Source organism: Varroa destructor, unplaced genomic scaffold (assembly GCF_002443255.2).
Source record: "Varroa destructor unplaced genomic scaffold, Vdes_3.0 BEIS01000005.1, whole genome shotgun sequence".
In the NCBI taxonomy this organism is placed as follows: Eukaryota; Metazoa; Arthropoda; class Arachnida; order Mesostigmata; family Varroidae; genus Varroa; species Varroa destructor.
In genome coordinates, this window is record NW_019211458.1 from 17424386 (window position 1) to 17436556 (window position 12171).

Consider the following 12171-nt stretch of genomic DNA (forward strand, 5'->3'; position numbering starts at 1 on the left):
ATATATGTACAAAACAGTTTATATATATGTATATATACAAGTGCGTGCAAATACAATCAGTGCAGCAGTGTTGTGACCGGACCTGTGACGCTTTGTATTTTACTATGCAGTGAACTACCACAATCAGTTTCCCATTACTCAACAGAAAACGGGTCTGCTAGTGTAGGCCGCTCATATCGTAACAACTCTAAGGACCATACCATTAACACGGACGCGAGCCTTCGACAGGCGCCTGTTTCCAAATGATAATCTTAGAATAAAAACGTGTTGCTGTGGTTTAGTATGAGACTAGTGCGTCACAGTGGTAATGATAGCACTCGATGAGCAAGTGTGATAAGCTTAATTGTACATTTAGCGAGACTATTCAAGGCTCCGACGTCCGTTTAGAGAAAGCTAGTGGCAGTCAACAACTTGTGCTTAAAACCCAGAATACTGTGATCAATCTTAATTATAAGCTTGGGCATTTTTGGTCGATATAGCATACTTCCTGTCATTTTAAAAGTGAGAATAGGGATTGCCGACTTTGCTTGTCGTGTATTTGATTTAGATGGTGCGCTGGCTGTGCTACATCATTTATGTAAAAAAGGTCTTCTGCTCGAATTTGCCGAAACTTCACTTGACCCTACATTGAGGTAGTCGACCGACTATAAAAAGATACGTCAGCCGAATAGCGATGCCTGAATTTGACACCGGGGGTAGAAAGGGAAACCAGCTGGCCACCGGTGACCACCGAGACAAGACCAAACGATACCAGACTCCCCGTTTAGCTGATCTCATCGAACCAACGATAGGCCTAATGGATCGTAAAGCACTGGAATGTTGTTGGAACCGTACGATTTGTGTTGAAACAGGGATTGTACTGCTACACAAGATTACATAAATGCACATATGTAGGCATCAACACCTAAAAAACCCGACAAGCAAATGTGTGGGTGGTTTTTATTGCTTTTTTTGGACCTAGTAATACACCTATCGTTCTGTCTGTGTGAATAGTTTACTAATATCAACGCGCCAAGCGCAGCTCGATTGATGATGCTGCCTAATACGTTTTGTTCCCCTTATAATAATGTGTGATCTCAAATATCGCTGGCTGTAATGCAAAACTGCCATTCCTGGTCCCGAAAATGGTTATTGGGTTAAGCTGAAAACCAACCCGTAGTCAAATTTACTACCGCATTGTCAGCGGTGATTGTGTTCACTAGAAATTATGTATCTATCTGGGTAATAAAACGATTGCTTAACGCATACATAGAAATCTTGATCTGTTTTTCCGTCATTTTAGTACCGACGACAATCAACGAACGAAATAAATAAATGCCCAGCGTGCTCTCGTAGGCGGCACCCGGACAATCAAGCGTACCCAGGATGTGCCATTCCACGTGGGGTTTTGTTTACAGATTTAAATTCCGTGGAAAAAGTAGTAATCTTAGAACAGCTAGAGAAACTGAATTTATCCATATACAGGAATAAACGAGTCTGCCTACCACTGATATTGAGTACATTTACCTGACCGTGTTGTCGGTTATTCAACAGCGAGGTCACGTAGGCCAGTAAAATACGCGATTCAATCCGACTTCTTAAATTACTGGCGCTGCCTCTGTGGCGAACTGGCTTTTCTAGATAGGATGTTTTCTTCTGGCTGAATCAAGTTGGTAATAATAGTTCTACCCAAATTTCGCAGTCCGGTTCCTTATTAAAAATGCTATTCAATATGATATATTGCCTTTCTGTGCTTTAAACGTGTTTCGGTGGGATGAACAAGGGGAGGAACTTAAAAGATGTGGGCTGATTCATATAGCAATAGAGCTCCTATATAAGTTTTAACTTCTAAATAGAGAACGAAATTGTTCAAACTAGTATCGACGTGGTAGGTCGAGGATGACCTGCATCCTTTTTGCAGGACCGAAAGGTCACAGCGAGACCGAGCAATCTTACCGACAAATTTACAATTAATCGAAAACATTTTGTATCAGCGTAATAACTATCTATTGATTATTTACTATAGCGATTTTGAAAGTTATATAACTATTCGATGTCTATAGAATCCGGCAAATTATTAATGGAGAGCAGAAGAATAGGATATGATTAGACATTTGACGATGAAGATTGACGCTCAGGTGTCGTCGAAGAGCTGAAGAGTGGGCTTCTTTACCAGTCTTTTCCCTTGTATCATTGTCGTGACTGACGCTAGGATACGTTTGTTCTAATAATGGAAAAAAAACACGTCGTGGTAATTTGCAAACGAAACCCTTGTGTCCACAGCACATTTGTTGAAGTAGATTTTGATCAGTCTCAGTATCGGTGTACACTCTGTGCATATGTAATCCCTCTAATTATAATACAAACGGAAGTTTGCAAGCTGCAACAATAATCGTATTCGACAGGCTGGAACGTTGGCGTCTAAAATGCATTATTACCAAAGACAAACGCTGAAAATGCACGTCTTACGTCAACTGAAATCGTCATCCGTAACATCATTTACACTATAAGGGGTCGAGAGTTGACAGCAAAAACGTGAAGGATCGTTACTGTCTCTCGTATTGAAACTATGTCGACAGGTTCACTAAATGTTATGGTTTTTCTCGTTAACGTGTCAGCAAAAACGCTATAAGTAAGCAAAGCTTACTTCTAGTGAATTGTTACCAAACTTCGTTTTGGCGGGCGTCTCATGGTGGAGTTCGACGCTTATCTGCCACTTTTGGCTGTGACAAAGTGGCACTAAAGCTGACATTTTTCTTTAACTCGGAGCTTCTACCAAAAAAAAGGTTTATGGATATTATACATTTGAGCCCATAATCCAAGCTAGTTTCAATACGCTTGTAATACAGATTTATTGAAATGATGTTTATGCTATCAAGCGGTAAAGCAGGTTACAAGGGGCCACAAATAGCCAAAATATAGCAGTTATCAAATTCGTCACAATTAATTATCGCTTGGCTTATCAGAGCACGACTCCCAATCTTAAATAGCACCATCAGAGCTTATTTAGAACCTGACTCCGTCATGCACGTCCCTGACAGATGCGGTTCACTTCTCGTTATTGTCAATGGAAATCAACATAAGACTGCTTGTAGACGTGCACGATCTACGTCACTGAGCTGTTCGATACGCTTCATACCCCTATTTCTAAATCCTATCGACTTACTCCTGTAACATATGTATGTAGAAAAGGAACGCTTCCCTCTGTGGTTGCATGATTAACGCGCGCTCCCATCGTTGCCGTGACATTATCACTCCCTAAAAACGACCAAAATACGAAGATACTGTTGTTAGTTTAAGTCTAACAAGAGGCCATTGACTTAATCGAGAAGCCATTGTGATGACAAATATGGGAAGACATTATATTGCATATTATTTATGAATATCATCCCATAGTCACAATATGTCTTCATAAGATCACTATAACTGAACCTCGGACATGATATGGTTCTTTATTGTCCAACGTACGACATTCGCATGAAATTCTATTTACGCAATTTTAAGATTCACACAGTAAATTGCCTCCTGAAAAGGAACAGGAAACTTTAATTAGTCATTCATGTCTGACACGGAAGAAACCCATGAACTCTATCTCTCCTCACGAATACGTAGATGCCAATCATATAAAAAAAGGTGTCAGTCTCTATGTAGAAACTATCACAAACAGGGCAGGGCTCCTCCAAATGCGTTTTCTCAAAAAACTCAGCTGATTTTTTAAAGCGCTTTATTCCTAAGTTTACTAAGTTAGTTCAGCACAGCTTAAACAGATTTTGTGTACTCAGGAGACTCTCATAATTGACGTCATCCCTGAAGATTTTCAGCGGGTGTCTTTTAAGAGAATGAAACTCTACAGATTTTTGTGGCTCTTATCTTAGCCTTCTATTTGGGTTGCCTTAACCCCGCAAAGAATCAGATGACACGTGAAGGGCATGTAAGCGCGAGCGAATTCAAAGAAGACATAGAGCCTTAACATAGAAAACAGGCCTCAATATCCGGGAATATGCTATTTATCGTATATTTGCACCGATAATAATTAAATATATATATATATATATATAAAAGGAGCACACTCATGCCCTTCACCAAAAATAGCCAACAAATATTATACATAGACACGAATAGCTGTTTTATGCTGTCTTGCCTATTATAGAAGGCTTGATAATATTATATTTTTAGGAATCGAGCAGTAAAATAAATAAGACTTAAAAAAAAAAATAGTTTTGTTCGTATTTGGGCGTCTGTTTTGAGATTGATCTTTGAAACCTTCCTCCGTTTAGACCATGACAAAATCTCTAGGGAAACAATACATCAAAAGCTAATTTACACTCAAAGCACTCTTAAATTTTATTCAACTACCAGTTTTTTTTAAGAAACTGCCTAAAAACTATCCTCGTCTCTGACTCAGTCTATTGTCGATTCAAATACAGGCCGTAGCTTATCTTGTCACCATTTTACCTTTCGTATGAAGTTTCTATACCATTTTATTTTTTTGGCTATTATTATTCGTGTTTGCTCTGTGAAGCTATATCTTTTCACCGGATGGTGCTAAAGCTCTGTTTTTTTCGACTGTATTTCTGCCGATTGCTCCTTCGAAAAAAATCAGTACCGTCGCTACTTTATTACAGTTTGTGAGTTCGTTGGCCTTTCTGCGTGATAAAAAAAGTATTACTAATCTCTGGCAAAAAGAACCATATCTTCCCGTTAGACTAATGTTGACTAAGACAGCGAAGATGCAATACCCCGTTTACAAAAGGTGAACTGTTTGCTTGAACTCTCCTAAGCCGTCATATGCGTGGCGAAGATTTGGCGTATGTACATCTTCCGGAGGATTAGGTATCTTGTTGACCTATCGCTAGGACAAGAGACTGAGGAGCTGATTATGGTCGGATATGATTCTATTTGCGTACTAAGAATATAGATTGGAAGGATTTATCTTCAGCGGGTGTACTCGTAATATACCTACTCGTGCTGACTGCTGATATAAAGTTTAAATAATAGGGGTATAAAAATGCTGCCGCCTCATTTGTAAAGTAGCATGATCTTGGTGGTATAGTTCACTCCAGGCTTAGTTCCTTTTTTAATGTATGCTCTACTTGTAACCAAATTTTAGGGATTACAAGGAACATCTTTCCTGCCATCTTACCTACCTAAGTATCTTTGATCTATACACTGGAAGTACACTTTCGAATAATAGTCTTTGGCATTAGATTTAATTTCAAGTGAGACTGCTTGAGTTCCCTATTTATTATGGAACGGTGTTTCTCGCTATTGTAATACACTAGATATAAAATTTTCTATGACATGTAAAATTGAAAGTCTAAACTCAGAAGTTCTAGGGCTAACAGGTAGCTAATTTAAAACGAATTCGAACTTTTTCTATAAGCGAACGTGACGGTTTTTACAGGATCAGGACCATCTTCACTGTTGACTAACACACTGGAAATTAGACGACTGGTATCTCCAGTTCCATCAGTTTATACGACTTCTCATTGGGAAGGATAACGAGTTGATATATCATTTTTTTTGTTGACATAATCTCTGCCAAACGTCTTAGACAACTGAAAAGAACACTTTTAGCTCAGACTAAGATTTCTTGATCGCTATGTTAATCTACGACTGTAAAATAAAGTTCAAATTAAACTGGGACATCTTGTCACGCTTTTCAAAACTTAACCGTCAGTATAAAAATTCGCTATTTGTGCTGAAAATTTTCGCAGTTTAAGATATATTGGCTTTTGTCTTATTCTAGGCACCGTTCTTTAAAATAAATTTAGGATATTTAATACCTCCAGTTCCTAGGCAGAGACGTCCTAGGTTCATAGAATTTGAAAGCATTTTTTCATGAAGGGTGAAGAATAATCAAGACAAGTACGAAAATCCGGCACGAATGGCCTCAAGGTGTCGATTATTCCCTATACGAACAAACAGAAAATGAAAAAATGTTGATGAGTATCATACGTTTGTAATTTATGTTTATACGGAAACTACCAAAATAATATCTTTGAGGAGCGCCAAAATAAGATTAGATCTCGAAGTCAACGGTCGCATCCCAAATGGGATTTTTATTTTGACCGCAAGGTATTCCTTTATTTCGTTCTGATAAAAATGTGTTACTTTTGACATATATATATATATATTATAATATCTATAATCATTTCAGAGTAGTGTATTAAGTCATTTTGGAGTAATATTAATTAGCTCCAACGTACGAACCCATTGCTTCTAACGTAATTACTCGAGTCGTGACACGTTTGTGCAGACAAGAGACATCAAAAAAACACTGCTGAAGAGGTTTTAGCCCCTAGGTAACCCTGCATTAGTAACTGGTGACCAGCCAACGTAACTGTTAAAGAACTGAATGAGCTGTTTCAAGTTTTCAGTGTTGCACGCTTTCTGTATTCATAATTGACGATAGACAATAGATCATCCTATGTCGCATATTCGCTGGGATACAAATGAACGTAAATGGAAAATATCCACAAAGTGGTATGTAAAAAAATAGTCAGTTGAATATTAGAATATCAACCATTTCAATATAAACGTTCTATTCCCCCTTGTAACATAGATTTTAGAGATGACCTTGACTAAAACCACGCGTCAGTCCTAGCCCTGTTAACTAGTGACCCTTCATTATCAATTCCAATAGACAACACTAACTTTATAGGATAGCGAGTAAAACTTGGCGTTAATTTTAACGACAGCTTTTTTAATCTTATCGAGGTATGCCTAGTTATTATTCAAATTATTGCGATTTCTATAAAAAATTAAAATGCTCTAAGTTAGGTGCAATTACGTCAACTTCAAACTTGTCTTTTTTTTTCTATTTTATAAAGGTCAAAGCGCTTAGTTATAAATGCTCATAATTTAGATTATATAGTAGGACGAAGATACGATTTTAGTCTTGTAGGTCATGTTCTTAATGAATCAAGTTTAGTGTATTTTATATTACAAAAGATTCTTAGAATAAAATTTAGATTATTTATAAAAATATTAAATTGCAGATTTAAACATCACAGTCAATGTATTTTAGCTTATCATTTCCGCCCCTGTCATAAAATCGCTATTTTTAAGTGTTTTTTTTTTTTCTCTGTTTTGTTTCGAAACAGACGCACCTATCCACAGTTCTTTTTTTTGTTTGGCATTATTTCCGCGGCGCTACGATATGAGAATTAGAGCAATTCGGTGCTTTGTCTTCCGTTTGTTCACGACAAATTTGGCAAGCGACATACGTCCACAAGAGGTGGCTAGTGTAAACTATTCAACATAGCGATGTAGCAGCGGTAGTTAATGGGGATCCGTTATGTTCTGCGCCCGCAGTGACAGGCCCATACTGATGGTCGGATGAAAAGAAATAGCAGTAAAAAACAGCACAGAAGGAGACCACCCAAATTGAGTCCTTTAGTTATCGATAAAATCAAAAACTTTACTATTGTTCCGTCAATCTCAGCATGTGAGAGCGCCAGGTCTTTTATTCTGGACAAGCCATTTGGAGAAATTACTCGAACAGAAGAACTGTGAAAACATAATGAACGAGAGAATAGGTAGGCGGATTGGCAGCTCAGACTGTTCTCCTGGCTACGTTACTGTCTAGATCAAAACTAAACGGAGAGGGAAATGATTCCCGTCATTTCGAAACAGCGCATGATCAGAAGGGTACGGAGGGGGCAGAGAAACACGTATAGAGGTTTGCGATTCTATACCCCTCGATGAACTGATGTCTAATATTAGAACAGCATTAGTGCTACAGGTAGTAGAAAATGAGAGAACCAAAGAAAAAAACCTCTTTCAAACTTCATGGGATTGTTTTTGTGATGTAAACCGTAAAGAAAAACGTATGAGTACTTTATTGATAAACGAGTTATTAAAATAGAGTGCGGGAGAGCCTGTTTTTTTGCATGAAAATAACAAATATTTTGTAGCACTACTTTAGTGAACAGTGGGCTCGAATTTTGAATAAAGCGCGTTCATTTTATGCTAACAGGGACACATCTGAAATAATGTTAAGTCAGTTTCGAACGTTAAGTTTCAAACATTACGAGGTTCAGCGTTAAGTAGCATTAGAGTCTCGGGTTAGGCCTAACACGTTTGTAATCTGTCTTCCACACTTAGTTATACTAAATCAATTAAATGGATTTAATGCGGGTGCAAGAGAGCCTAGATTTTATAGCATACATTGTGTGGTAACAGGATTTCTCTGAAGGATCAGAAAGCTTGCTGTGAAACGTGGGGCTAATGGAATTCAAGTGAAAAAAGGATACGAAGGGAAGGTGTCACTAGATAAAGCTTCATATAAGTGTGGCGTTCATATTAAAATTAATGTTAATGTAAGTGATTACTAAATTGCACTCTTTGTATAAAAAAGAAGTTGTTATCCTATCCTTTCTAAAAAAAAAATAACGGAATTAGTTTCCCAAAGCTTTTTTATACAAAACAAAAAAAAAACCCGAACACAGTTAGTAAATAGTGCGCCGCTCTATATGTTCGACGAAAGTTGTCATCGTGTGGAAACGACATTTTACAATGGATTCACGATTTAACCATAATATAGTATAATAATAGTAACCATAACAGTAACAACAATCGCGAATACCTCGGAAGTATACCGTAAGATCAGTCAGCGAAGAATCTCCGCAAAAAAAACACGTTTTTCATCGTTGTAATAAAACATACACCCACCCATTCATGGCAACCTTGGTTACTACCATCATTGTTCATCCTTGCATGCACTTCACAGACAACAATCTTTGAAACAGATGGCATCAGTGAAACGTTTTCTTTCAAGTTACATATTTTTTGCCGGTTTCAAAGGCATTGATTTACATCATCTTGCACACATGTGTTGCGCACTTTTATTGTTTATGTCATACGATCTACCCTGCAAAAACGTTCGTATCATTCTGACATTTAGAAAACTCTACAACGAACTCGTTAGGACGGTCTCCTAGGACAAGGCCACTTCTCTCCTTCGTATTGATGAAACAGGTGTAAAGGGAAAGCGCGCGTCTCGTCGAAAATGATGTACCACAAATTTTCCTCGGTTGAAGAGGTAAGCATGTTTAATGATGGAATCAGAAATCAATGCAAAAAAACCAACTCTTCGCTTCGATCGGGTCAGCTGAAATTTGTTTCAATGATCAGCCTTTGCGAACACCTAAGATGAAGGGTATAAAGACCTGAGAAGTAGAAGCACGGAAAAGAATCATAGCGGACTTCTGGTGCTTCGTTTCAATCTCTGTCTCTCATACAGATACCCATAGAGACACCTTATCGTTCCAACCTACCTGATCTCTATCTTTTTTCCAGTACACAGGTTCGGACTCCCCAATTTTGTTTATCGTCTGTCGACTGAGCAAGATGTTATGCCTATGTTGTTTAACTACAACTAACACGGAACACGATACGAATCTAGTTACACGTGAAAGACAGCTGATGAAGGTTAATCGTAAGATGCAAGACGGCTTCAAATAAAACGTCTGCCGATATCAATCAACTGGAACGTCCATAGACTCTCGCATAGGCCAATTGCGCAACGGCTAGTTACATATATCGAACCAGATAGATTGCTGATAACGTAAAAAACGAGAAGCTTACCTTTGCTTCATGAACAACGATCATTTCATCATTTTAGCACGTTGCGTAAAAGAGTAGGTAATTTTTGAACGTAATTTGATGATCATTGTACTCATCACACCTATTGTTAACAACCGAACAGTCAGCCAGAATGCCTGTCTATTTCTAGCAACATTTGGATTTTTCTACACTGGTCCGTTAAACTAGATTAGATTGAATTGGGCACTTTGAAGCTAGGCTCGTGTCTTCATTCATTTCTATAGTTAGGTAGACAAAAAATTAGCTTCATTTATATACTTACTGTACGCATTAACGTGCATCACGTACATAACATGCGTTTCTTTACGTTGGATCTCGCATTGCGTTTTACACTCAATGGTAATCTTTTGAAGAAAACATTACTCAGTTTGCATAGTTGTGGTATTGTTGTATCGTCCCGTTGTGTTTATTTGTATCGGTTTACTCGCTGGATGAAGCTTTCGCACCCGCCGCATGTCGTAGACAGAAGTGAAGATCTTTTGTACGCGAAAGGTGTCTTTGTTTAATCTCTGCGCGTCAGTGGGTGCACTGGACGACCCCCTCAATTTTTCTCTTTGTACTACTCTCTAGACGAGCTATAGGAGGATACTATATTGTATGCCAAAGGAAGACTCTGCCACGACTATTATTCGTACCTTTATAACTCAATCTTTCATTAATAGCAGGACCAAGCCATTATGTCGGTGGTATACTATTTCTTGCGTACGTCTGCCTATTTGTACAGAAAAGTAATTGTATTGGGACGGCCATAAATGGTCTCTAGATTTACTCACGGTACAAATCCTTAGCGAAAATTAATCCTCAACCAAGACCTTTGTGAACAGTCTTTTTCTTCTTCTATAGAGTGGTTATATAAAGAAATGTCTTGACAAAGCTTTGCTTGTGAGATACCTTCCAGAGAATTCTGTAGAATTTTTAGGTGGTGACTTTGTTGATGAAAATAATTAGGAAGAACAAATGTATCTCTAAATAGGAAGTCAAGCTACACTTTTGGATTTAGGAGATAAATAATTCATTCATTCGCAAAAATGGGTAACTTTTAGTTAGCACACTAACAGACGATTTCGTCTTGAATTCAATGCGTCGTCTTCGTATTCCATTAAGTAGATTCTTTTTATTGGAGGATTTCATAGGCGGCTATTTTAGACATTAACTTCTCTTCGCCAAAACGGGATCATACGCATGTACGTAGCCTTCACGTTAGGCGATCACCAACAAAAAAACAATGGAACATTGATTGCTCGTTCTGTTCTGCATTACGAATTATTTAGTTAGAATATAGCATTGCTAATTCCAGGTTGGAGCGAAAGCCAGTTGAACTAATGGGTATAATAGCTAGTATTTTTTTACTAGCTTGATACTACAGAATCAATCAAGTTTCTCCGGGCGGATGCCGTATGAACATCATTGGGTTGAACGCGAAACGATTGGCCTACACTTCGCGTGGCCTGGACGTGGCAACGCTGATTATGCTCATAGGAAAATGAGGACTGCTGACGCACTGTGCGCGTACCTAATTTCGTCGTTGATATCGTTGGCTGCACCTATAAGTAATGACTATTATGCAAATGATATAGGACAGTATAAAATTGTACCAGATTTATGTTATTGCCTAGGCTGCCTTGTGTTGTATAATTCATCGATTTAATGTAGACAAACAGAATTTACTATACGTAGAGCGGATCGCGCTCTCTTCTACTGGAAATCCCAGTTGACCAATGCTCGTAGCTTGAACTCTACTTCAGGCCTCTCATGTCCCCTGATGACCATTGCTGTTCGCGTAGAGCAAATAAAAGCTCGAATCTGAAATGTTTATTGTCAAGCTAACACTTCTGTTAAGTATCGATAGAAACAAATTTACTGCATGATGCAGTTGGTTTGCTACCGCAAAAATGTTCAAGGACGCCCCCGACAACTTTTTACCATTGTAAGATCACAGAGTACTAAGGGCAAACAACTGACAACGCATTCGATCTGATATGGAATAAGTTGCAAGTTTCTTATAGCCAGGAACATTAAGTGCTTGCCCATCTGAATCCTTAGGGAGGTTTTAATGCATAAAAGGCAAACTAATTATCTATCCATACCGCTATCCCTTTGCTTCCGAACAGCTTCTACTAACGGAAAAAAACACTGTTTTTTTTTCTGGCACGAAGTGTGTTATCAAGCAGATCCACATGCATTATGGCATTCAAAAAAACTATAATAATGTTGGCTTCTAGTAGGCGTCTACTTCGCTACTAATTCTGTGTCTGTTAAAATATTTCAGTTTATCGTAGCCCAACTACGTAAATTGCTTGTCGACAAAACACCAGTCCCAGGTTAAGTGACTGGCTGATTTGAACACGGTTGATTGCTTGATAGTGTTTTTTTTAATTATAGGGGGCAAACTTGCTATTGTCTGGGCACCGGCTCGTTAAGTATAACCAAACTTTTGAGGCACGCTAACGCATTTACTTTATTCGAAGACATTTCCATATTGTACACAGTTTAGAAAAATGATCTAGCCTTCAGTGCCTTTACTTTTATATAGGTGAGACGACTCAACGGAGAAGCTGTCTGGATACACCGTACACTCCGCCG

At 38.2% G+C, this 12171-nt stretch overlaps 1 long non-coding RNA gene across 2 annotated transcripts in view; it reads left to right on the top strand.

Moving 5' to 3' along the window:
• The window catches only part of LOC147755362 (uncharacterized), a 19279-nt gene extending 7864 nt beyond the window's left edge, over positions 1-11415 (top strand). The window contains exons 2-4 of one of the 2 annotated variants that reach the window (XR_015328145.1): positions 8888-9025; positions 9283-9623; positions 10886-11415. This is a non-coding gene — a long non-coding RNA (uncharacterized LOC147755362). The remainder of the gene's footprint in view (positions 1-8887; positions 9026-9282; positions 9624-10885) is intronic. The other variant, XR_015328146.1, reaches the window with a different exon arrangement.
• The last annotated feature ends 756 nt before the right edge of the window (positions 11416-12171 follow it).